This window comes from Streptopelia decaocto (genome assembly GCF_964273445.1).
Source record: "Streptopelia decaocto genome assembly, chromosome: 4".
NCBI lineage: Eukaryota > Metazoa > Chordata > Aves > Columbiformes > Columbidae > Streptopelia > Streptopelia decaocto.
Genome location: NC_138658.1, coordinates 12,666,263 through 12,692,501, shown reverse-complemented (window position 1 = coordinate 12,692,501; position 26,239 = coordinate 12,666,263). Strand labels below are relative to the sequence as shown.

General features: G+C 38.7%; 1 long non-coding RNA gene across 1 annotated transcript in view; it reads right to left on the bottom strand.

Moving 5' to 3' along the window:
- Nucleotides 1–7,999: 7,999 nt before the first annotated feature.
- The window catches only part of LOC309438817, a 65,402-nt gene continuing 47,162 nt past the window's right edge, over nucleotides 8,000–26,239 (bottom strand). The window contains exons 3-6 of the long non-coding RNA XR_014183870.1: nucleotides 17,877–17,948; nucleotides 16,396–16,446; nucleotides 16,132–16,274; nucleotides 8,000–9,075 (exon numbers count right to left, since the gene is read on the bottom strand). This is a non-coding gene — a long non-coding RNA (uncharacterized lncRNA). The remainder of the gene's footprint in view (nucleotides 9,076–16,131; nucleotides 16,275–16,395; nucleotides 16,447–17,876; nucleotides 17,949–26,239) is intronic.

The window sequence follows — 26,239 nt, the reverse complement described above, 5'->3', positions numbered from 1 at the left end:
CGCTGGAGCTCTCAAGTATGTGGGGTTGAGGGCAGCTTCCCTGTGCACCAAGTCTTTTTATTTCTAAAAGGCATCTGAGCTTACCCTGCATTGCTGTACACACTCTGAAGAAGCAAAGAAACAAAAAGGAGAGATATTTTTTAAAGTTTGATGTGAAATATCCTCAATTTACTCAGATTTCTAAAGCAAGTAAAGTATTTTTCCATGTAAGACACTGCTTGCCATAGAAACAGTCTCCAGAATGAAACTCACTCATTAGCTTGTGCAAGCTAAGTTAGAGAATGGCAGCCTCCTGGCAACTTATCTTAATTCCTAAATAAATCCATTGAATGCTTCCCCTGAGCCTCACATCTCTCTAAATCTCAGCCTTTGCAGGAAGGACTATGCATATATTTTATATTTTGTAAAAAGACTGCACAGATCTTGAATTGAAAGACTTCAAGGCATTTAATTATTTAGAAATAAGAAGTAACACGATAGCTTGTGTTTTAGGTTACTTCCTACTGTATCCTCTTGATAAAATGAAGGCTATACACCTTCACAATTTTCCATTTACACGGAATTGCACCAGTTTAATCAAATTGAAACATAAGGTACTGTTATGGTCCCTGTACCTTCAGATTTCCTTACTGATAACCCACATACTATCCGTTAACCCATTGCATCATTCAGAAGAATAAACAACCTGGGCTCAGCATACAGGAAGCTGAACAAAAAGGAAATAGAAAATATTAGTTTTCATATATATATATATCTATTTTGACCTCTGCGCAGTTGAGACTGACATATTTTCACAGATTGATGTTATCCTTCAGAAGAGCCTGTTATGTTCACTATGGAGGCTAAAAGCATTTCTTGTTTTCCAAGTCTGAGCTTTTTTCATTTAAACCACTGTTACCTTACTCCCACTGAACTAAAGGTTGGATCTGGTGGTTAATAAGGATAGCAAAAGTCAGACTTCCCATTCTCTTGTAACGAGCCACCCAGAATCATTCAGGCTACAAGCACCATGAACACGCATTTTTTCCAAGCATCTTTCTTTAGGTTCAGCAAGATTCATATGCTTCCCTATTCAGCAAGTCCTCTTTTCACAGGGGAAGTTGGGAAGTTACTTGCTTTAACAGTGGTGCGATGATTGTGAACAAAGCTTACAAGGCTGAAATCAGTGCAATACAAATTGCCTTTTTATTAATTGGGAAAGCATGGTGTCATCATAAGGTACTCAAAATGCTTCTGACAGCAGAGAGCTGGCATGATCTGGGTGTTTGCTGACCCCACATAACCATACCTCGTACTTCTGCCCTGCTGCTGTGAGAAGGGAACGTAGTGACGTTTTCGTTTTAAAGCCAATAACAAACCCCCCCATGATACTAGAAGCCAAAATAAGCCATTTGCCAACTCTGTTCTTTATAATATTTTTCCCCTCAGCTAACTTGGAAAATATGATTTTTTCCTTTTTTCCTCTTTTTTTTTTTTTTTTTTTAATGATTTTCTGGGGCCTAAGGCAGGTATTGTTAATTTGAAATTTAATTAGGCAATACAACTCCAAATACATTGTCTTTACCATTGTACCACAATAGCTCGTTATTCGACACACACACAAATTATTATAGTTGTATAAGACTTCATAATGTAGAATACTCCTTTCACTTTCTCAATATTTTGCCAGACTTCTTTATGCTGGGAACTCTTTTCTTAGTAATTTCACTAAAAATCTAAGAAATGGGATATCCAGGTTATTTCTAAAGCTGCTTTTGAAATGCATACTGCATCTTAAGCAAACCTTCTTGCATATATATGAATAACTTTGGGTTAAGTACAGGCTGTTTTGTTGTAAACATAATTTTATTCATTATATTAAAGACTAAAGTTTTCAGTTACTCTTATTAACCTTTAGTGGGTTTGAATGACATTCTTTGGTCCATCAGTTATTTCAGGGCTGCTTATGAAATCTGTCACTGATTTTTGTTAAAGTTACTGCAATAAAAGAATGTAACCAACAGATTTGTTCTGAAATTCTTTTAAAGATTACCCATCAATAAATCCACACAGGCAGAAGATTATTTCTGGGGGTATTTTGGTGGCTTTAGGTTATTCCTTCTGTACAGCTTTAGAATAAGGGAGTAAGTACTTGCACTTTGTACACCTTCTCCCCTTTTCTGATGAAACAGTTTTTTCCTCAGCTCTAAGATACTTGCCACTTGAGCATGATGCTAAATGGAAACACTGTCATCTGCAAACAAAACATATAGATAATTAAATATTGCTCACCATAGCCTTGGACAGGAGATACCGATTTTAAAGTTGTTATTGCATTCTGCCATTTCACTGTAACCTACTGGTGTAAGTCAGCTACCTAAAGTGCTGAGAGACAGCACAAAAATAAAGCAGCAGCTGAATTCACAAGTGTAGGAAGTTTTCACCTTCTGTCTCCCAGCAGAGGATCTACATGATTATTTTCTGGGGATGTTAAGTGTACTTACATTGCTGACACTATTCACAAGTCCACTAGAGAGCAGCTATGCCTCACATTTAACTGAACTGGCAGGGGAAAGGGGGGGGTGTTAATTATATTCTCTGACATTTATTACACTTAACTCAATGACTAATCAGACCTGAAAAGCTTTCTCAGTACTAGACTGAGAAGCGATGGAGGTGTGGATTCTGGCTGCTCTGATTCATAACCAGTGCAATAACCTCTCTTTTAACAGTGGTCTTGTTCACGCACATTGTTCTTAGAGAAATCTTGGCTCATATTTTAGTTTGGGCTATTCCATTTAAACTGAAGAAATGCAGGGCTGAGTTACAGGCTTTTTCTTAAACAAGCCTTGAGTGTCCCATGGTGTGAGCTCCCTTGAATTTCTTCAGAAAGAGGAATTCAGATTTTTTGGAAGAGGTCCAGAGCATCGGTCAGCCAAAGGACCGCCAGGGCCTGACCTGGCCTTTTCAGTCAGTGCGTAAAATGGGAACTGACAAATAGCCAACTAAGGCTTTTTTACCCTGTTTCCACCACACGCAAAAAAGTGCTGTGTTGGTCTATAGAACTAGTAAGGCATAGCAGTCCACATCAACCCATATTAGACCATCTTCCACTAACTTATGGAAGATGTTAAGTAACACTGAAGAATAATTTACACTAATGAGAAAACAAAGTATTGTATAAAATATAATTGTATACAAAGAAGACAATTTATAATATAAAGGATTGGCTTCTCCTGACCATTCTCTTAACCTTATAAAGAGGTTGCACTTGTATTTTTTAAAACAGAAAGGAACAAGTTAAATATAAAGACACTGTTTAATTCAAAAAGCCTCACTATTTATCTTTCTGTGAGAGAAAAAAAAAATAAAGGAAACTACTACCTCTAATAGCAGTTGGTAAATCCAGATTCCCTAGCCTGGTCTGGCAAGTCAAAGAAAATTGCTCTGGCCCTGTTAGAAGCAGACAAATGTTAAGATAGAAAGGACATCACCCCATCTCCAGTCCCCAGACCTAACCAGATCCGCACTGGCCAGCTCTTCCCTGAGCTACACGAAGCTTTTACAGATATTCCACAGCTCCTCACAGTCAATCACACTTAGTCACCCAAGTATGTCACCAAATGCATTAGAGTACAGACTGACAGCAGGACATATGCAAGTAAAGGCACTGCAAGGGAAGATGACGCTAAAATCTAAGAAAGCACAGAGAATGACTACTAAATGTTAGACTGATTGCCTAAAACAGGGCGAGCATCTGATTTTTTTATTCTCTGGAAGACGTATGAAGTGCCACACACAGATTGCAATTACTGAGATGGTCAAGCAAAAAAAAGCTCACCTCCGGTTGAACATTCTGCATCAAACTATGAAAAAATATCTTCCACCTTTTAAAACTATTTCAAATAAAACAAAATTTCAGAATGAAACATCATAAACGGAGAACCAAAATGCTTATATGAAAGTGTCAACATGAAATATTTTGATATTTCTAATTATTTATTAGACAGAAATTGGACAAACTTAAAACACAATATGATGAAGAACAGAGCTAAAAGAGAAAATTCATGCAGTTAAATCCTTAAAAGCATTGAACTAGATCTAGCAATAGAGCAGAAAAAAAGACAGCTCAGAGAACGAGTGAGGAGAGTTTCCATGGCATTTATGATTATACCAGAAGGTAAAACTATTTAATCTCTGCTCAATTTAAAGGCAATTTAAAGTGAAGTGAACAGTGCCACTTCTCTCAGAAAAAAACAGCATGGTCAACACAGAAAGGCAGAGAGCACTGGCAAAAAGAAAGCCAAGAAAAAAGCTACAGAGTCTATTGCTTCTCTGCAATACTCAGTATTTTTCACAGCACCCTTCAAAATAATGTTCTTTGACCTTTTCCTGCAGATCCACCACAAACTGTGATTTGAAACAGCCTCCTTTGATCTCCGGTTATTGTTTTGGAAATCACATCTTTGTCTCCTTTTGTCTTCAGGCCGTTTCTGACATTCTAACAGAAGCAAAGAATTTTCCTGTTCTCAGCTTTAGTGTTTCCATTTCCCTTCATGTTGTCACCCGCTGTGCAGCAATATGAAGTATAATTATTTTGCAGCCTCTGTACTCCAATCAGCATCTCCTGACACGTGGCGTCATGAGGATGGAGCCAGGCTCTTCTCGGTGACTGCCAACGATAGGACAAGGGGCAATGGGTACAACCTGGAACACAGGAGGTTCCACTTAAATACAAGAAGAAACTTCTTCTCAGGGTGACAGACACTGGAACAGGCTGCCCAGGGGGGTTGTGGAGTCTCCTTCGCTGGAGATATTCAAAACCCACCTGGACACATTCCTGTATAACCTCATGTAGGTGTTCCTGCTCTGGCAGGGGCATTGGACTAGATGATCTTTCGAGGTCCCTTCCAATGCCTAATATTCTGTGATTCTGTGTACATGATCTTAGAATAGTTTGTGATGGAAGGGATCTTCAAAGGTCACCTATCCAACCCCCCTGCAGTGAGCAGGGACATCTTCAGCTAGATTAGGATGCTCAGAGCCCTGTCCAGCCTGGCCTCAAATGTTTCCAGGGATGGGGCATCTACCACCTCTCTATGGACACAACTACTCCAGGAGATCAAGGTGCTGTGGCTTTAGCCCTGGTACATGTGCATTCTTTGACCAGCCCAAAGGGCAAGTAAAATGCTCTTAACGTTTCATTTTGCCTGCTGTTGGGCTACAAGCACGTAAGCAGTAGCCAGCAGTGGCTCAGCTGATGGCAGGGGAAGGTCTGGTTTGAAGGCACAGCAAGGTACCTGCAGTGTCTGTGCCCAGACTGCCAAGCACTCCCCAGGATAAGCACCACCATGAGGTCTGGTCCAGCCTAACAACTCCCTGCTGCCACAACACACGTTTTCAGCTGGATGACTTAACCTGTCCCCTGAGAGGCAAACACCAAAGCTGGTGAATGATTGGTGCTGGAAGGAGAGGAAAAAAACGGACATCCTGTGACTTTTTAGCTAGCCCTTCAACATCCAGGGCTCAAGTCTGCAGAAGGGGAGATTTAAGGAGCTGCTTTTGCTCCTCAGCACCCTAGATGTGACCATCCTGGGAGGGAGAAGGGGTGTCTGGTGCAGAGGTACAGCACTGATGCTTCGCTGCCTATCCCTGGTCTGCAACAGGCAAGTAGATTAGGAGGAAGGCAGGCCCAGAGAGACAACTGGAGATGTAGTGGCTAAGAAACCACCTAAAAACGTCACCAACCAGGGATCTGAAGAACTGTAGTCTTAGTTACACAGAAAAAGATACAACATAGGCACAGACCAAAAAAAAAAGAGTTCTTCCTTGGTTATCTGTATATCCCACACTTGCAGTGATTACGAGGGAAAAGTGATTTTCAAAAGCCTCCATTGATCTGGACTAGCATCTTAAATGCCTCCTTGTTTTTCGCTCATTTTCCCAGAAGTTAGTTGAGAGAAACTGCACTGTCTGCTCAAGGAATGGAGTATCAAATGTTGAGTCTGCAAGAAGAACATAAGTAACAGGCAAGAAAAATGTAATTGTCCACAAGAGTATCTTAATAAAGTAGTTTTACTGTTTTCTTATATATTTGCCTACAGATGCAGTTACCATGGTTATTGGGTATGTTTTCTGGAAGGAAAACACAAGCAGGATAAGACACCTTAATTTTCCAATGTTGGAGTAACAGCTTGGGGGTTTTTGTGTGTGTGTGTAGTGTGGTGCTTTTTTGCTTTTTTCTTTTGTTGAGAAGGAGCAAAGGAACAACTCTTCTGTCAGGACCAATGAGACAGTTGCAAGGAGTTAAAATCTCTGGTCTTCTATTGATGTTTCGATATAGCAACTAGTGAAATTTATTAAGATGAATCTTAAGAGTCATCCCTCCGAAATTAATCGGTAGCGGGTAATCACACTTTCAATCTTTGCGCATGCAGAAGTCTTTGACTAATGTTTTCAGATGATTTTTGTACTCCCACAAATGCACTGAGTAGTCATTTTCACACAAGTACTTATTTTATTTAAATTTTAGCAAGAAACTTTGTTTTGTACCTTGAGTGTTCTTTTTCTTCTCCTTTTTTCCTGTTCAGAGGTCTTTGCTCATTTCTATAGGTTCACTTAGAGAGGATGGTGTACGTGCTTCTGGGAACTTGCCTGCCAGAGGCAAAAGTTGTTGTTGGTGAAAACTCAGAGGTCTGGGCAGTCATAGGAACAGGATTTGCCAACACCAGGGGCTCAGATATGCTGTATTGCCACAGCCTGGCTTTCTGGGGATTATGGTAGGTACTCACCAGGGGAAGGAAAGGCAATGCAGTGGGTCCATGACTCTTCTGGTCAGACATGGATGCCTTTCTGCAAGAACTATACAGCACAGAGCAGCCAAGAAATTTCCTCTCTGCTCCTTCCAACTCCAGCTGTGCATACCTGCTATGTTCACTGCTCCAACATCAGTACATTTCACTTTTCAACAAATGGAACCAGTTCACTGAATGTAGCATAAAACTCAACTATGAAAGAAAAAAACATTTAACTGATCTAGTGTTCAATCACGTTTTTCTGTGATTGCAACTGCTTCTGCTGCAGCTCCTTCTTTGTCCTGCCTTTAAAGTAGAGTCATTAGTCTTGGATTTACCTTGCATGTCAACTTATTCATTTGTTTAAACCACCTGAAAGAGTACAAATACTGCTGGCTACCCTAAATGGTACCAGTACCATGGTTTACTCTAAATTACCTTACTTAGTTGTTTGTGGTTCTTTGATTTATTTATTAATCAAACTCTCTCTTGGAAGATTTTTATTTTATAATGTCTATGTCATTCTCCAGTTAATTTCTCTATTTGTCTCCACACTTGAGAAATGTGTTCACCCCACCTCTAACTCCCTTTATTTAATTTTAATTTCCTTCTTAGACCTTAATCATAATCAAGAATATCTTGATTCTTCTTCCTTTTTGAGGTCAAAACAGGCTCGCGGTACCTCTTAAAACATTTCCATTATTGTTTCCACTGAATGCAAGGAAAATATGTTGACTTCATTAAAAAAAAATAAAATTGAACCAGAGATAATTTTCATAAATTAGATGTACAGATTTCACAGCTCAGTAACAAGGATGTCAAATGTGTCCAGCTTATACAGCCTCCTACACAGAAACCACAATGTTTCAACGATAAGTCACTGAAACCACAGCATTCAGCTTTTTATCCAAGGCTACCTTTACCAAATGGGTGCTGCTGCTTCAGTGTGATGACTGATCACACAATAATTTTTCCAAGGTTCGCTTAAGGTGCTGACCTGTGAAAAAAAATGAAACTCATTATGCAAAGCAACTATGCCATATAGCTTTTCAAATCTGCATGTATGCGCATATAAAAGATAGATATGTAGGCACAGGCACACGCATTCATATCTCTTATATATGTCTAGTCATATATGAAGACAGAAACAGACACAACTGAAAAAATTAGACCAAGAAAAACTGTTTTTTATAAAGTTAAAGTTAGATCTGTTAAGGACAACACGAGATAGTCACCTCAGACCATTACATAACCTGCTGTGAAAAATTCAATAGCAGATTTAAGTGTAAAGTCACAACAAAGTGCATGATATTCACAAAGTAATTCATATTTTAGAAACAGTGTTAGTATTCCTATTTAAGATAATTCTATACTGGTACAGTTAAATCCACATCAGAAATTTTATTGGTATAACTGCCTGAAAAAACCCAACAAATCTTGCCCAAGTTAAACTATTATACCCGCAAGAGTTTTAAATGCGGACCAAGCTGCAAAGTTAAGATTTCCCTAAATCTTCTTCCTTAACATGATTGTGTCAGAAACAGCATTTCAGGCACTGCTAAAGCGCTGGATGCTGTTTGCACTGGCACCAAATTGCTGTTCCTGGAATGAAGTTGCTGAGTGATACCCACCGCCCCCCCCCCAGCCTTGGGTGTGAAGTAGTTACTTGTTGCGTAGGTGATCGACAGTTTTTATCAGTAGCAAAGCCTGTAGAAGAAGAGTTTGACTTCTTGTGACTCACTGCTGTTTGCAAACCTGTCAGTTGTGCTAAGGAGGAAGTAGAGTTGATAGTGAAATGATTCCAGTCAAGACAAAGTATATCTTTGAAAGCGGAAGTTTTTAACCTGGATCATTTCAATGACCCAAGCTACTATAACAGAGGCTCCTCAGACTGCAGTAAACTGTGACACAGAGATACAGCGGAATGGCAATGACCTGAAGTAGAAAGTTCTTTAAATGGCTTTGCTGCTGAAGAAAGCACTTGCACTACTACATCCTGAGATCTGCAGAGGTGGCTTCTGTCTCAGCCTTCCCTTTCATTATGCGGCAGGACACGAGAGCCTCTTCTCTGCTGCAGAAGCTGAAGGACAAGCAACATGTGACAGCTGATCCACTGGTTTGCAGTACATGCAGTGGCAGCGCACAGCAGAAGCTGAGGAGTTGGTCTGTGAGCAGGTACGTGGAGTCACTCCGAGGGGAGAAAGACCACATCGTCCAGCGTGATGTCACGCTGCTCCTCTGTCCTCACTATTTCGTGCTGTGCCAAAGAGGTATCCCAGCATGGTACGACATGATGCTGCTCCTGGGAGACAAAAAAAAAAAAAAAAAAAAAAAAAAAAAAAAAAAAAAAAAAAAGGCAGGAGAACAATGTGAATGAGTTTATAGAACTTGAAACCAACACTACCATTAAAAAAATAGTTCTAGTAGAAACTGTATATGCACACAAACATATATACACATATGACATGAGAAAGGAATTTTTTACTATGAGTGTGGTGAAACACTGGCCCAGGTTGCCCAGAGAGGTGGTAGATGCCCCATCCCTGGAGGCATTCAAGGCCAGCCTGGACGGGGCCCTGAGCAACCGGATCTAGCTGAAGATGTCCCTGCTCATTGCAGGGGGGTTGGACTAGATGACCTTTGAAGGTGCCTTCCAACCCAAACTACTCTATGATTCTATGAAGGAGGGTACAATTCGTAATATTTTGGTAGTACATGAGAAACAGAAAGCGAAACTAGTTAGAAATAAAAGTGGTATTCAGTCATCTGCTTCTACCAATATACACTAAAAAGTAAAGCATAATAAAAAGTGAAAAACAATTGAATTTGAAGATAACTTTATGTAGAATGTCTTTGTAAAGAAGGTAAAAATCAGGGTAGATTTGCTGGAGGAGAGAAAAGGGACCATAGCCTCTCACTAGCTGCACTGTGCATTTTGCTCTAGACTATGCAAGAGGGGAACAACTGTACTGCTGCAGAGATCCCACACCAGCCTTGCCAAACCCTGACAGTGACTTCCAGAAGAATCTATAACATAAAACCTTTAATTTTTACACTGAAACACCATCTGTGACGCCAAGCCGATCACCATGCAATGCATGTCAGGATATAGGAAGGCCCAACTGCCAGTGGAATAGTTATGTATGCAGTGCATTCCCACAGGCTGCAATGGACTCCACACCAGACCTGTCCATCTTTAGACTAAAATGTTTTGGGGTTTATGTGTTTTATGCTATTGATCTTGTAGCATAGAACTAGCTCTCTTCTGAATTCTTTTCATTAACATTAGCAAATGAAGAAAGGCAGCAGTCTGCATTGTGCCACTCTGCTTCTGCCATTCACTGCCTAACATATATTCATTTTTCTTTCTGAACATTTTGAATAAATGTAACATTTACTGTTGGGTTTCAGTACTACCACATCGCTGCTTTTCACAACATAGGCCATAGTATCTCTTGGTGGAGTTGTCAGGAAACATGTATTACAAATAGAGAACAGTTCTGCCATAGGAAGATTGCGCACTGCTGCGCTGTGCTTCCCAAGGAGACCTGAAGATCGGCAGTGCAATGCCAGCAGGCACTAGAGCTACAGGAGAAAAGTCAGCGTTGGAACACTGACTGTTCTTGCTTATTGCCCCCACCTCTCCCTGCCTGTGGCTTTCAGATGAACAACTACTTTCTGCTCTCAAATTGTGAACTGTGGTAGCCTGACTTCCTGTCAACAGCTGCCTTGTCTTCTGAAGGTGGCTGTCCTTTAGTAGTGGGTAAAGATTATGAGTAGTACTGTAAATAAGAATGAAGTTGCCCTATAAAAGCTGGAATGCAGCTCAGGCATAGAAGCTCTAAGCTCTTATCATTACAAAGATCAAACTGGTAAGACCTCATACAGGAGTTTTTAGCTGAAATGTGAAAGGAACTATATGACATGGATGCCTGCAATGGCAAAAGACCAGACTTGGTGACCCAGCAAAATTTCTTCCATCCTACATGTGGAGAAAGTTCAGCCAGGAGGTGTAAAGCTGCTCCAGCATGAAAGGAAAGGACATTTTTAGGTAATTAAATATAATTAATTATATGTAATTAAATGTAATTTTAAACATTTATAAATGTTTATACAATCCTAAAATTACATTTGTCCCTTTGAAGGCAACTGTGAGGCTGATGAGGCTCCCAGTGAAAATGAGTTTGACACCCCTGTTCTACATGCTTGGGGAATTTCTTGCTCAAGAGTTTAGTCTGGCTGGGCAAAACCAGAACAGGAGGCTGACTCTGTTCTTTTAGCATTCAGAAGGAAGAAGAGATGGGATACAGCACAGAGACGTTTTAATTTGACATGCCAATACTGAACAGACTCCTAAAATTTAGTTAATAACCTAGCCAGATTAGCACTTGTCATACTCCTTGTTATCCAGCAACTGGGAATTGTCATCAATGTTGTATTCAAGGTAATTACCCATATATGATAGAAGAATCTTCTGTAATAAAAGCACCCCTTTGATCTTCAGTACATTCTGTTAGGACAGAAATTCACAATCTCCTGTGAAAACTGCTCCATTTATTCCTCTAATTCCTTCATTTACTGTATGGAATCTTTTTATTAGCCAATGTCAGACCCACTTCAGTATGGATTAGAAATTGGCTGTAAGTTAACTCTGGAGGAACATTACGGAGAATGTAAATGGTTTTACAGTGTTGTATGAAGTCTGATAAATTTTTAGTGTCTATGTCAGCACATTCAAAGTTGTATTTACTCTGATTTTTATAGCAAATATGAGTTAAGAGCAGATTTTTTCCCAGGTTTGACTTTCCCTTTTTAAAACAAGGTTAAAAGACAGAACAATTATACAAAAGCTTATAACAAGAAAGTAAGATTCGAAGAGGGTAGAATGGGCTTGGAAAGCTGTCAGAAATATTTTAAACACTAGTTTTCCTGAATCTGGTACACAGGAGTCTTCTTATTAGTCTCCCATTTTCCAGCATAACTCTCTCCCCCTTGCTTTCATACAATCCCCCCAAGTCGCAGGTAGTATATGCATGAAATTTCACGTACATCAGTTATAAAAATTCTTTGAAAGCAGCCCTGTACATTACAGGCTCTTTTGGCTGAGCCATAGCAATGACTAAGCTATGGGAAAAGCCTCCATTCAGTTACACTGTAAAGGAAAATGTGGGTGGGGGAACTGGGCTTTCAGGGTCAAAGTCATTCAGCACTTGGGTGGCACTGTCGCAAAGAGGAAAGAGGAGGACTCGGCCTCGCGATGGGAGGTTTTTCAGATTTCCACTCCACAGCCGTCACTCTGGGGCTGGGCAGGCAGCGGTGTGAGAGAGAGTGTCATCATTTGACTCAGCATGTTCCTACGCCACAAAAGAAGTGACGTATATAAAAAGCGTGTTGCTCGTTTTTATCTGATAAAAGGGATATCAAGGAGTTTTCTCCACTGCCTAGACATAAAGGAAGTTCTTTGTCCTTATATTTCACTTTCTGACAGTATGCCTTTCTTCAAGCAATTATTGTGACCTCATAGCCTCTAACACAAAACAGAAGTCTCTAGACTTTTAGAGACATGATACGCAACCACTCAGTATCACATTGTTAAATACCTATTGTTTAGCTTCTAATTACTCCACCAACTTTAAAACTGATTTTAGATATAATAGACGTAATTTAGAAATATCTTAGAGCCATTTCACCTTTCATGGATTTGGTGGATTTGCCTCCACCAAATCCATGAATTATCCTGCTGGACCAGCAAATGAATAAAATCTGCTGCATTTATGTGGGGCTTCTGGTAGAACATGACAATGCTTCACTTAGTACAATACGTACTGCCCAAATGTTCTCTAACATTATTGCACAACCATTCTTTCACACGGTAGGTTTCACTTCAAAACATGCAGCGGTCTTCACTGCAATCAGCCTTTCACATAAAGAACTTTTTAATTTCATCTAATATCATAAACTGCCTTTAGCAGTGCAGTGCTGCACAGGCAGGTTTGTTTTGTTAGGACCGGGGCCAGCACACAGGACCTGCCAGCCATCAGCAGGGCTCTCCCTTTGGACTCAGTTTACAAGATCGTTAAGTAAACCTAAAGAGCCGAATATAACAGCTTTGCTTAAATGTGAAGCTTGTGATGACTCAAACTCCTCAAAATAGTGCTCATCAGGCTTGAGCTTTGGTCAGTGGATTTAAAGCTGCCTTTGTCTGCCATTATAATTCCTTTCTTTCCTAAAGCAACAGGATGTCAGGACTGTCCAGGCTAGTCACGTGCTAAGCCTCACAATGAGCTCACTCTTCTGTTACTTGATCTCCAGAAACAGCACTGTTTTATGACCTGGTCACTGCATTAGATCTGTAATTATTACCAGTTTCTGAAAAAAACCCATAAAATTAAAATGGTTGTTAGCTACACACGTATAATTCTACTATGGAGTTGTAGGGTCTCATTATGTGTCGCTGTACAGAGCAGAACCAGTATCTGAAAATTACTCCCAGAGACACAACTATCATCTCTAGAATGCAGGTACGCATACTCTGGTACAGCAAATCACTAAGGACAAAAATGCAATGTTAGTCTATAATAGTGAAGCATTTCTAGTTGATATGATAAAATGTTAAAGCCACTGTCTAATGTGTCTGTACAATGACAGGAACCAATGCCCTCTATGTTGCCCCTCCAAGCCCTGTGTTTCTGAAAATACATGGACAGTCATATTGCACATTAACTGAAGTTCCTGAGTGGTCCTGGAGTTGTCAGGTCAACACAAACAATCTGCAGTGATATCTCTGCATGAATAACTGCCAACCATCTAATGAGGACACAGCTAACAGAGTCATACTCTGCAACCAAGCAGAAAGCTTCCAACCCTTCAACCACATAAAGATGCATAAAAGAAAGGCTAACAGGGTTAGCACAATCACCTACAGCAACGGGGCTCGAAGGAGCTTCCCCCAAAAATTCACAGTTGAAACACTGACAATAAAAAGCGGAAGCAGACATTATCAGCAGCCTGCTCCTTGACTATCAATACTGCCAACAGCACAGTCAAAAACTGGATTGAGATGACAATGCATGTTCGTTCAAGTCACTAGTCAACAATCTACAGAGAAGACGAAGGTTCCACTATGGTGAAGAGGAGCAGAGCTAAGTACCCTCTTCATGTAAAGAACACCACTATCAGAAATAATGTCTCCATCCTCTCAGCAGCCTCGCAGAGGTGTTCAACAGTGGTTTAAAAAAAAAAAAAAAACAACAATATTGCAAAGCTTCACACTAATGGGATGGGAGGAAGTCAGGGACAAAATATCCTGCTGTTTTCCATTCATGAACCTTAGCTATAAATTAACACAATTTCTGAATAAAATCTGTTGAGATGGTCCCTACTTCACAGTACAGCCGAGCTGCTTATCTAAAATTATTTCAAGACATGTCCATCAAAAGAAATTAATAAAAAAAAAATGATCGCACTACTTTTTCTTCAAGAAATTACATTTTAGACTGTGTGGTAGAAGGTTTTCTTTTCCTTTCAGTTCTCATCTTTCAGGATTTCTGTTTGATCAGGTGTGATCAGCTATCCCTTTCACCAGGAGAGATTTAGTGCCTGCACACATGAGAGCAGGAGTGCATTATGTATATCTATGCATACACCTATAAAATCTCTTCCTTTAAGCTATCCAATTTCTGAAAGACTAAAAAAGGCTTAAGTGCAAAAACAGCATACAGTAAATAATCACTTGTATACAGAAAACAAACACACTTGAGTATGCCAGATAGAGCTCTTATCAGCTTAAATGTTCATTTTGAAATGAACAATGAGAAAGAAGTGACCCAACTTGACCGCCCAGATTCACCCACCAGACAGAAACATACAGATGCTTTTTATATAATGTCAGCATATTTCACAGACCAGCATTCTAGATAAAGGTGACACCAAACTTAAGTCCAAACACTGTGTAGATTTGTAAAGCATTTCCAAAGCAACCTGAATTCTTCAGACTTCCAGAGTCAAAGATTTAATCTGAAAGACACTTGAGCATCTTTTTATTCAGCAAAGTGAAGGTGTGCAAGTGATTTTAACTGCCCTCTACTAATTCCACAGAGGAACCTTTTAATGGTGATACCACATTGTTGATAACCGTTTGTTAATAATACATATAAGAGCCAAACCATTTATTAATGACAATACATATGAGCCACTTAAAGTATTTTTTTTTCTTTCCTCCTCCCTGTGATGAAATATTAGGAACAGTGATTTTGAAATCAACTGATTCCTAGAGTTGGCACTGCAGTCAGTCTCTAGTGCCTGCAGAGCACCTTACTGAGAACACTGCAGCTCAGGGAGTGACAGGATCTGCACCTGGGCTGAAGGCAACTAACACAAAAAAAGGAGTATATTCAAGATGAGTACCTTTAAATACCTTTAAATTCAGTGACAGCCATTTAGAAAGAAGGCCACTGTGGAAGTCCCATAAAAGAAGAATCCTTCCCAGCATTTGCTGGAAAAAAAAATCCCTCCGCTAATACAATTCTTTTAAATATTAAATAAATCTTCTCAAAAGCAACACATATACTTAATTACAACAGGTATGAATTTTGAAGGAAATTATGAAAGTCTGCCTTATTTCTTGATTCAGATAATTCTGCTGGTTTTACTTGGGCTTTACAATTTTTAAAGTACGCACTTTTATTTGGATTTCACACAAAACAAACGCACTCCTACGTTCTCAAGAGAACTCTCAGGTCTCAGTATCACATCTCATTTGAAGGAGTTGCATTAAATTGCAAAACTAACCTTAAGCCTAGCTGCTGCAGAATGCAGCTGAATATGTTTAGCAGCCATAATCACTGGACCACCACCACAAAGTGGTAACATTCCTCAGAACTCACCAGGATTTAAACCCTGACCTTTCCGTATTGCTCCCATTTGTAGAATGAGCATGATACAGGGATCCACCTCTCCCCGGGCAACGCACCTCTCTACAACCACACTTTCATCCTCCAGTGGACATAATCTCTCTGACACTCCTAAAATATTTGGTACTGGTTCCAAGTAAATGTAAAATAAACTTCAGATGGCTTAAATGCTAAGATGAGCTTTTACTCACAGCTATTGCAGAAACCAAGCTAAGAATGTAAAAGCAGCAGTTCAGACATCAGGAGAACTAGCTAACAAACATCCCTTGGAGTCATAAAGTAAGTAGGATGAATACATTTAGGTTTTGAAAAGAAGCCCTGTCATATTTCTCCAGCACAGTACAGAAGAACTTTGGATGGACTGAAGAGATTCATTGCTGTAAGAGACAAGAAAAAAGAAATGCAGAATCTTTGTTTACCTAGGTCTGTGGTTTCTAAGTACCTACTTTTTACTACGTTCATGTCTTGACTCAAAGTGAAAATGGGAATTCACCATTTTCTCTTTTTTTCCTGTCCAATGTGCAGATGGGGCATATTTCGTTCGCTCCATCAATCCCTGCCCCCTACGCACAAACTCGTATACATGCACCTAGCCAGTGGAAAAGAAAAAAAGGTTACTCATTAATCCATTCTACAAAGCTTTCCAAACTGAAATGGGTGGGTTTTACATCTCCAGGAAGGATCAATATATAGGTAGGTACATAGCATACCTCAGTACAGCTCGAAGTGAAGTGTTCATCTTGGATAGCACAACTTTGCTCCTGTCATATTTTAAAACAAAACTCATCAGTATGGAGAGGATGATTATTTTCTGTATGCTTTTCTTCTGCTCCAGTATGGCACTGACTGCAGCTCCACACAAAATAACAAAATACAAACAACTTTTAAAGACAATTCAACGGTTAGAACCCATAGTGAAAGATAAGGTAAGCAAAGTATTTGCCATAATATTAAAGTTATTTTTAAGCATTATGTACTGCTTAGAATATATCTTGGGAGGGATATAACTTTCAAATGTTTAACTTTTCTAACTTAGATTTGTTTTATTGTAGGATGTCGAATTGCTGCATACACCAGAAAACCCTGTGGTGAGGCTGCTTTAACCTTTCTTTCTAATTGTATGAATTTGATTTTGTACTGGTTTATCCCATTGCCAAATGGCAGATGACTTCTTTTTCACATCTCTGACCTACCACTCTTAATGCAAGCTAGATTTAAAAAGAAAGTACTTTGATAGAAGTTCCTTTTTTCTGGATTTTTAGTGGCAGAACTGTTTATACGATGTAATCTTAATAACTATCTTGCTATCGTGTGTGTATTCCAACACACCCACAGATTCAAATTTGTATGTATTCTGTTTACTCAAGAAACGGTGCTAAGAGTGGGGATTGACACAAGCTCTAGCTGAGCAGTGGTGCTCTTGGGGATGCAGGTTTTGGGAGTGGAAGTGCCTGTGGCTGCCCGGAGCTGCAGCAGCACTGGGAACACCCCCGAGCCAAACCCCAGGAGACCCCCTTTCCCTCCACTGAAGCTAAAAGCCAAGTGTGACACTGTAAGACCACGTTACGTGGTGCTTCCTCTCATAGGGGATCACACTGGTTTGTCTGAGACTATTCGTGTGCAAGGGTTGTGCTAGCAGTGGGAACACAGAACTGCATTTTGCAAGTATTCTCTTTGGATTTTAACTAGTTAAAATCACAAGAACAGGTCCCTGTTAATCCCCTTTTAATACAGACATTTATTCATACATTATTTAATGCTGATATTTTGTGTTCCAAGCTCAGGAATTTCTTACCTGTAGTAAATTACTCTAGAGTCACAGAAAGTGTGTGCATACTCGAAAGTGACAGGATGCAGGATTTACTGTGAAATTAAATGCTAACAGTAATAACAACACGTCTGAAAAGCTTACAAAGTAAATGCATCCTGCTTTCTTTTGATAATCTCCAACATGCAACAAAGCTCTAGAGCTAGTCATGGCTAATCTAAAGTTATACTTCTGTTACCAGTTGTCTTAAATTTACCCATAATGTTGATTTCTTAGCCCTTCAGAAAGCAAATAATTTTGATCAATGTATAAAAACGATCATTATGCATAGCTTTTTGAAAAATGCTGAAAGTGTAAAGCTACTGACTCAGGACTGTAAACTTTCTTGCAAAACAACGACAAGAAGAAAGGAAGACAACTCACCCCATTTCACACAGGTTTTGTTAGCCTCCTCCTAAGCTTCGCAGTTGGGTGCATTTTTTAATTCCCAAAAACCTATAGAATCATGACCACAACAGATACGGTCCATCTCATTGCTAGAAACAACTGCAGTGCAAAAACCTAATGCACCCTAACTAATTGCTGGTGGTTTTTTTTTTATTAACACGCTTTCTAACTTGTGGTGTCAAAGTGAAAAGGAGGAGATGATTAGCTGTCATTTCACTGCAGTGTTTGCCACTACCTCTGAAACAAAGCAAATACAACTAGTGACTAATCGCTTAATCAGTTTGCATTTTGTTTTTTTCAAAAAACATGGTCACCTCAGGAAGGAAGACAACAGTTCATGTGCAGCTTAGGGCTTTACAATCTTATTCTGGGAGGTCCCAACTATCTTTGCTGAAAACTAGAGAAGATAGAGAATTCACATATTTACAAGGTACAAAGTTAATATAGGTTCAGCCTCTGATGAAAAGCTGAAAAATATTTCTGTGCTAATAGTAATTATCACCAGCAAACACAGTAACAAACTTCTCATCCTGCAGGGTGAAATTTACATTTACTGAATTGTCCAAATAATAAAATATGAATGACAGTGTGCCAAAGCTGTGCTCAGGGTGACTAGGTGCAATTACATCCAAATGAAACAGGATTTAATGAAAAGTCTTTCATGTAACTGTATTTCAAATATCAAAATACTGCTTCTATGACAATCTGCTTATGCCAGATTTACATTTGGCTTTGAATATTCAGGAAGAAGACTACCTTTTATAACATTCAAAATTCAGTGGTTTATCACTATTTTGTTTTACTTCCTTGAGCTTCCTGTGAGTGGACTGAATGTTAGCCTCAATTCAATCCCACACACTTTTCTCATACATTTATTAATGAAATATCTTAAAAAAAAAAGAAAAAAAAAAAGGAGGTGAGAAGTTTAAAAGCTCTGAGGATATTAACTCCAGGGAAAACCTGCTCAGGCTGAAAAAGTAATCTTAAGGCTGAACTCATTCAAGACCAGAGGGAAAACAAGGTCTATTGCTGCCGATTGACACCGCAGCTGAAGCCAGTGGCACAACGCTGATTTACATCGGATCAGCATCTAACTCCACTGAACACTAATTCAGGAAGTGAAGGCTTTTCAGGCTAATCTGTAAAGTTAGTTTGAGTCAGATGCAGAGTATTGCTGCAAATTGCCTCTCATACAAGTGTTTTACATGTTTGCCCAGGCGCCCTTAGACATCACCAGTGGTCTACGGTTTTAAACGCAGCTTCATCAAACTGCTTAACCCATCACAGCGTATCAAACCCCACAATCCCTGTGCTCCTCTGACTGTTGGCCTGCCTACAGCTAACTGCTAACTCAGCAAAAACAAAACAGACAAAAAAAGGCAGCATGCATGAGAAATGCTGGTTTCTCAGCACAGGCAGAAAATGTTTTCAGTTTCAGCTGGAAAACTGATCTTTTCAAAAACTAGTGTTTTTTTTCCAGTAAGCAAGACTGGTTACGGTAAGAAGCCTGAAACAAACATAAATGTGTGGTTTTTTAGGAAAATAAAATGTTACATCTAACCAATATAAAATGTTGCTATTAAAATTTGCTGTAAGCAACATATATGAAAGTTGCCTTGTCCGTGCCAAAACAGCAAACTGCAGCAGCATCTAATAAACCAGATGAGATTCAGCATCAATAGCAGTTGGTATGCAAAACAGGGATGATGGCTTTGGAGCCTGTCTAAATGTGCATCATCAGCACTTCTAAATGTTTCCTTCTTTGGAAAACAGCAAGCAAGTTAGAAACTGGCTTCAGTAAACACTGCTGTTCTTTCTCTGCTGACTACAGGTTAGTTTTGGTGATATTTTCCATGGTTGCATGCCTAGGAAAGGAAAACAGCCACTGTGCAGGAAAGGAGATTCCGTAGCGCTTGTAGGCTTTCTGTTCACACCAGTAAAATCAGTTGCATCATGAAAGAAAAAAGGCAGGTTGCTCTAATTCCAGATAAGCTGCAGCAAATTCATGCCATCAGAATGGATGGCTTCTTTTTCAAGTTAGATACAAATGCTTACTGGTCTTGACTTGGGTCTAATGTGCACCTGAACTTGAAGCAATGTGGTAAGACAATACAAGTCAAGGAGCCTGGCTCCTTATCCTGCCTCTCATCCTCAAATCTTCTTTTCCCTTTAGTAAGGTAACTAACTTACTTCATCACCTTCATTTCCCATGCTACCAAGAGAGAACTGTTAAATAATATTTGAAAATATGCAGTTCTATGTCAATTCTAAGTATAATTATTAAGAAGGTAATATTAGAAACGGCGAATAAAAAGGCAGGAAAAAAGTGTATTCCCACATATTGCATTAAGGAACAGTCCACAGTGATATTAGTTGTTGTTGGTTTTTTTTGAAAAAAGAAAATACTCATTTTTATGCTTGTGAAAACCTGCTACATATAACACGATCTAGTAGCATTTTCTACCAATTGCTGTCACAATTAGTACTGAAGTGGACACTTTAGGCATTTATGACAAAATCCTTGAGTATTTATCAAAGAACAGGTAAAGATTAAATATCTCTGGCATATCTAGAAATAACTTAAAACAAAAAACAAGAATACACTTGGATCTTCTCAATTAATATCCTGCACCCTTCATTTTCACATGGACCTCAAACCAACACGTGGGAAAAAATTGTGCAACATTCATTTAAAACCTGTTGCTTCTTTTCCTGCTCTAGGACGAATGCCTGTTCACTGCTGTGACCTGCTTCCAGAAGGGCACACTGAAATTACAACCAAAAAGCAGCCAAGAAAATTCTACATTCACCCAAACCATTAAAGCCTTGAAGAGATTCACCTTCAACCACTCTGGAGAGGTAGGATTACCTCACAATGCTCATAATGATGATCATTGCTCCTTATTTTCTATAGCAGATGCCACCTGCAATGGTGGAATTGCAGAAAGCAAACTTACTAGGAAAACTGATGTGTCTTTCATTATTTTGGAAATTAAAAATGTCCAATTTTCAGCACTTCTGGGAAAGGCATTCACTCTGATCCTATCAGTCAATTGCATATATGCACTTGGCAACCACACCATGTCCTGGACAAGAGGACAGGGATTATTGTAAAATGTGTGAACGAAAGGTGTCATTACTACATTATTTCCCTTTCTGAAATAACCCATGTCTCAGCTTTTCCAGGCTTCAATTTCCACCCTCTTGGTTTTTCAGTAAAAAGTCTTATATTATTATTTATGATTCTGATGTGCTGTTTAGAAGTGGTGTGATTTTCTTTATCTTCCAGCAGTGTGAGTCTTCATGTGAATCGTATGAGAAAAAAACCCCTCAAGAGTTTTTGAAGAGCTTTAAAACATTAGTCCAAAAGGTAATCAGAGTTGATTCCTCTTGGGTGCTTTTTGACATTTTGCAAACAATTACAGATATCATTATTTGATACTCTTTCTAACAATGTATTGTTTTCACAGTTATTCAAGGACTAATAGAGGACACACCAGACCTGAAGCCTACAGAAAATCTACTATTTAAAGCAGACACTATGTTATTTAAGAGAACATAAAAAATGTAAATATTTTGCATTGCTACTATGCTGTGTGTGTGGTAAGTGAAATCTTCTCCCAAAATATTGAGTCCTATTTGGATGGCCATTCATAAGGTGAATGCTGTTTTGAAAGTGACCCTAGACTCAACTCACTGTGAAAATTGAATTGTAATTTCATAAAAACATGTTCTTTTAAGGGACTTAACTATCACCTTCTGCTGAACTGGAAATCCATGAGATGGCTACTCTCAGGTTTTTTTTTGCTTTGATCTTAAGTGAATCTCATACAGAGATGTCCGAGACTTTCTAAAGAAAACAAAACAAAACAAAACCAGAGGCTTTGAAGCCACAAAAGGTGTCTACTTGAACTGATTTACTTATCTGCAATAATACCACACACAGAGTTTTATTTAGAAGTTCTTAGACTGTATCTTAGCTAACTATGAAAAAAATACCCTGCATTGAACTCTCTTATAGATACTGGAAAAACATTTACAAATCATACCGTGTGGCATGGGTCTGACCTGTGTCCATGTTGAAGCTACTGGCACATTTGCCCTGGGTTTCGATAGGGAGAGGAATAGCTCACATGCCCTAAATGAAGTGATAGGATTCTGTGGGGAAAAACATATTTCAGACAACAGACGTCCACCTAGAGTCCCTCCAATTAACATGATCAATACAGCAGAGGCATGACTGGCTGGTGAGACCAGCCACTGCCAAGTAATTGATGATTGTTTGGAGTGAAGCAGCTCAAATGCATATTGCTCTTTCTCAGAAGACAATACTTTACACTTATATTCATGTACCATTAACACTATTCCTTCTCTCTGCTCTTGATTCATTCTAGCGGTTTAAGTTTTAATTGCATTTTTTGCTTTAAAAACTGACAATTTTTTTGTTATGTGGAAACCTGCCTGTACAGCTTCTAAATCCTGAACATGTATGTAGAACTATGGCCAGAGATACCACTGAAACTTTAAAATAAAAGTGAGTATCACAGCACTTAAAACTAGTTTTTAGCAGCTTAATTATATACCACCATATTCTGTTTAAGGTGATTCTGTACCACTAGACTCTTCCATCTTAGAAGTAGCTGTTAATTTACCCACAAACAGATGCTAGCCTCATACAAGGAAACTGATTTTGGAAGAGACTATAAAGCCTTCCAGTAAAAATGAACTTTTCATCTAATTTTCTCTCTACCTAGTAGAAATGCAGTATAGAGAGGAAACTGGAAAACTACATCTAGTGTTATGATGGAAAATGACAGGCTTAGTTACCTCCAAAAACAATGAGGTAGCATTGAAAATATTTCCATTCCTACCAATGTCAGCCTAAAGGAAAACTAATACAAGAAGCTTTTTGCCTCCACATTTTCACTGTCTTGAAATGGGAACCTCTTCAAAAACATATGTCAGAGGAAGAAAGGAACTTCAAGGCAACAACAAACCAAGTTTCCACAATGAAGAACCCTTGTTTCTGGTGATGACCATTTTGATTTAGAATTTTTCTCTCTTCAAAAACCGCTTCTACTCTGACTAACGTTCTCTCTCATACCTCAATGTTTCCACATTACTGCATGAGAATTACTGTTCTAAACATGAGCTACCACTCACATTAAGTAACAAAGCTACTGAGTTTAAATGGCATTCTGCACCTTTTATCCCCATTTCTCTGACTTTGCTGCACATTAAGTCCCTTAACCACCAACTGATAAGCAATATGCAAAGCTGCTGCAACTGCAATGGATTGAAATTTACAGAAGTAGAGAAAGTCAGGGTAGAACTTAATTTCAGATTTAGATAAAAAAAACTGGGAACATATTAAAGCAAGTCCTGCAATCGCAGAGTACCTGCTGATGTTTCCAAACGTTACATTTTTACAGAATAGTTTAATTGAATGCCTTTATCATGAACTAAGGACTTTTTCTGGCAAGTCCCAGAAGGCTAACCAATAAAACAGTGCTTTTTAATCACTTTCATTGAATATTTGCATGTGGAGAGTTTTGGGGAAAGAGCTTTGTTTTTGTACAAAGAAGAAACTATCTGTTTTTTGATTTGTAAATGTCTTTTCCAGTAATTTGCTAAATGCATTCAAATCAATAGTCTAAAAGAATCTGTTAAAACTCTTGTGCAAATGAAATGTGATGAGCGTGCCCTAACAAAGAGAACATAGTGCATTACATACGGGCTGTTTCAAAATTATAGACCCAACTTAATAATAATGCTTTGAAACTGGGTCCAACTTTTTGAAATACCCTGTATTTATTAGTAATCATTATAAAACATTGAGAAGCAACTTTTGTACCTGGGATGGATATTTTATAACAGAAAAGCAATTTCCTGCCAGAATGTGATAAGCTAACTAGTTACTACTGCCTACTCTGGAACAATTTCTGGGTTTTGTACAGGAGGCAGCAGGTAGTGCAGTAAGTAATGTAGCTATTTCTGTTTATTGACTTGCTCCACTGTTTTTAAACTATGGATCTTATCACAGCAAGCATAGTGCTAAAGGTTTGTTGTTGTTTTAAATGTAATATACTCTTTTGTTAATTGAGGCTATTTCTTGTACCTGCAGAACAACTTAAGTCAAAATGTTCAACAATATGATTCAAAAAACTAATGAGAAACTGTAACAAATGTAACTTAGAGGGTTAATTGTTCTCAGATCTTGGAGAAAACTGTATTTATTGGACAATACAACCCATATACGTATGGGGAGAACTAGTCACAAAATTATCGCAGCTGATTTTAGTTACCACCACACTTCTGGGCAGTGTCAGCACAATCACTGTGGGCAACTTTGTACACTTCAAATCTACTTTGACTTAGATGACACTGAGGCCTTGTGCTAACTTTTCGATTTGTCAGAGTTATGAAAAGCTAAGTGTATTAGATGAATCCCAAATGAAGAACAGGAAATCAGTGGACAGACCAGCCTTCAAGAAGACATCATCTTGTTCTTCAGCACCGTTCTCAGAAAAAAAACAGAAGATGTCCCAGGAGGAACTTGTGACCCTAGGAAGGACTAGTAATCACAATTCAAGATGTGTACACAATCTTGACTTGTAAAATGCACTCTCTTTGTACTAACTGCCCTCTCTGCAGAAACAACCTATGTTTCATTAAGTGAGTACACAGAGCAAGCCATAAAAGCTCATTACCTCCCAGGGAGGTTTTACAGTGTATTTATGATTTTGGTCATAAGTGCCATTTGCAGGCACTTCAAGATGTGTTTTAGCATGGTATATATGACTCTGTATAATTATTTACTTTTCCTGAGAAGATTCTTTATTTTTATAGCAACTGACTCATCTAATTTAATTATTTATTGCATTTTTGAGAATGGAATGTTCATACTAAGGACTATATGGTCTGATTTATTTATATGCCTGTGGTATTAAATAATTTCTGCTAATATGATTTTCTCTTGTTCTTTTCTTTAAAAACTTCTGACCGTTCCTATCCTGACAGTGGCCCATAAGATCCCTCAGTGAACTTCATTCTTTGCTAAACTACATTATCATAGATTTTGCCAGATCAGATCAGGGCCATGGCACACAAAGTTCATCTTCCCCCTTATGTAATGAACAGATGGTAGTTCAAGAGAAAGACAAGACATTCTTATTACACCTTACACATAAAGTCTCTACTGCTACAGGGTTATCTTCCAGGGGAGTAAGATGTTCAGCCTACAGGTGGCTTACGCATGCCCATTTACCTTAAATTTACTGATTAGCACCCGTTCAGATTGTACTATTAGCAGTGTCAAAACAGCCACGCTTACAGTAAACATTATTTTAATTTACTAACTTAAAATTAATGATTGAGTGCTCTTCTATAACTGTTAAGAAAGGAACATTTATTTTTTTAGTGTTCCCATCTCATTTGAATTTTTTTTCCCCAAAATTGGCTTTTCAGGCTAAATTCCTTTTAGCAAACTCACAGCAGGTCAGATCACGTCACCTAGATTTCTTTAGACTGAAACGAACAAAAATCAAGTAACTTCATGTTTTGAGTCTACACAGAATAAAGTCAAACACCTGAAAACGTAACTCTAGAAGTAACGACTATGCAGTCTGTTTTTCACTCTTCACTCATCTTACTTTTCTCTTGCTTTGATTTATCAATCCTTTTTCTCATGACAATTTGTTCTCAAAAACATGAGTATTTTTAGCAATTACAGTTTACAAGGGTAGCTACATTTTATCTTTTATAAAAATTCCCTTTTGCTAATATGTAAAAAAAAATGACTTTGTTCCAACAAACAAGCACAAAACTCTAACAAAAACAAAGCCTAAACAGCTGAACATCCATTCCTTCCCTTTTTATCTGTTCATAAAACATTGACTCAAACAGTATCTCTTTCCATTATGTTTCCTGTCATCACACATCTGCATTTGTTGGGTCTGATTTACTTTAAAAAAAAAAATCCTTCAAAAATAAATAAAAACAAAGAGGAAGTGTCATAAAACATTGAGAAACCTCAGGCATAAACTGCTTGTACAGCCAGGGCAACAGAGGTGGATGTGCAGGACAATGCTGCTGTGATCTCTCTCCCAGCAGACAAGAGTCCTGCTCTGCCCAGTAGTTACTGTCCTTATTTTCCAAAGAAGAGCCAGCAGACTGACAGCCACATGGCTGGATGTGCCAGTTGCCTTGTGTTGGCTCCCAAACAGTTCAGTGGTGTCAGACACCTGGATGTGCAGCCTAGATCACCTTGTCAAAGTGTTCAGAGGGAAGAGGAAAAGGATAGGATCTAATCCAAGCCATCCTCCCCGTCTTTGCACACA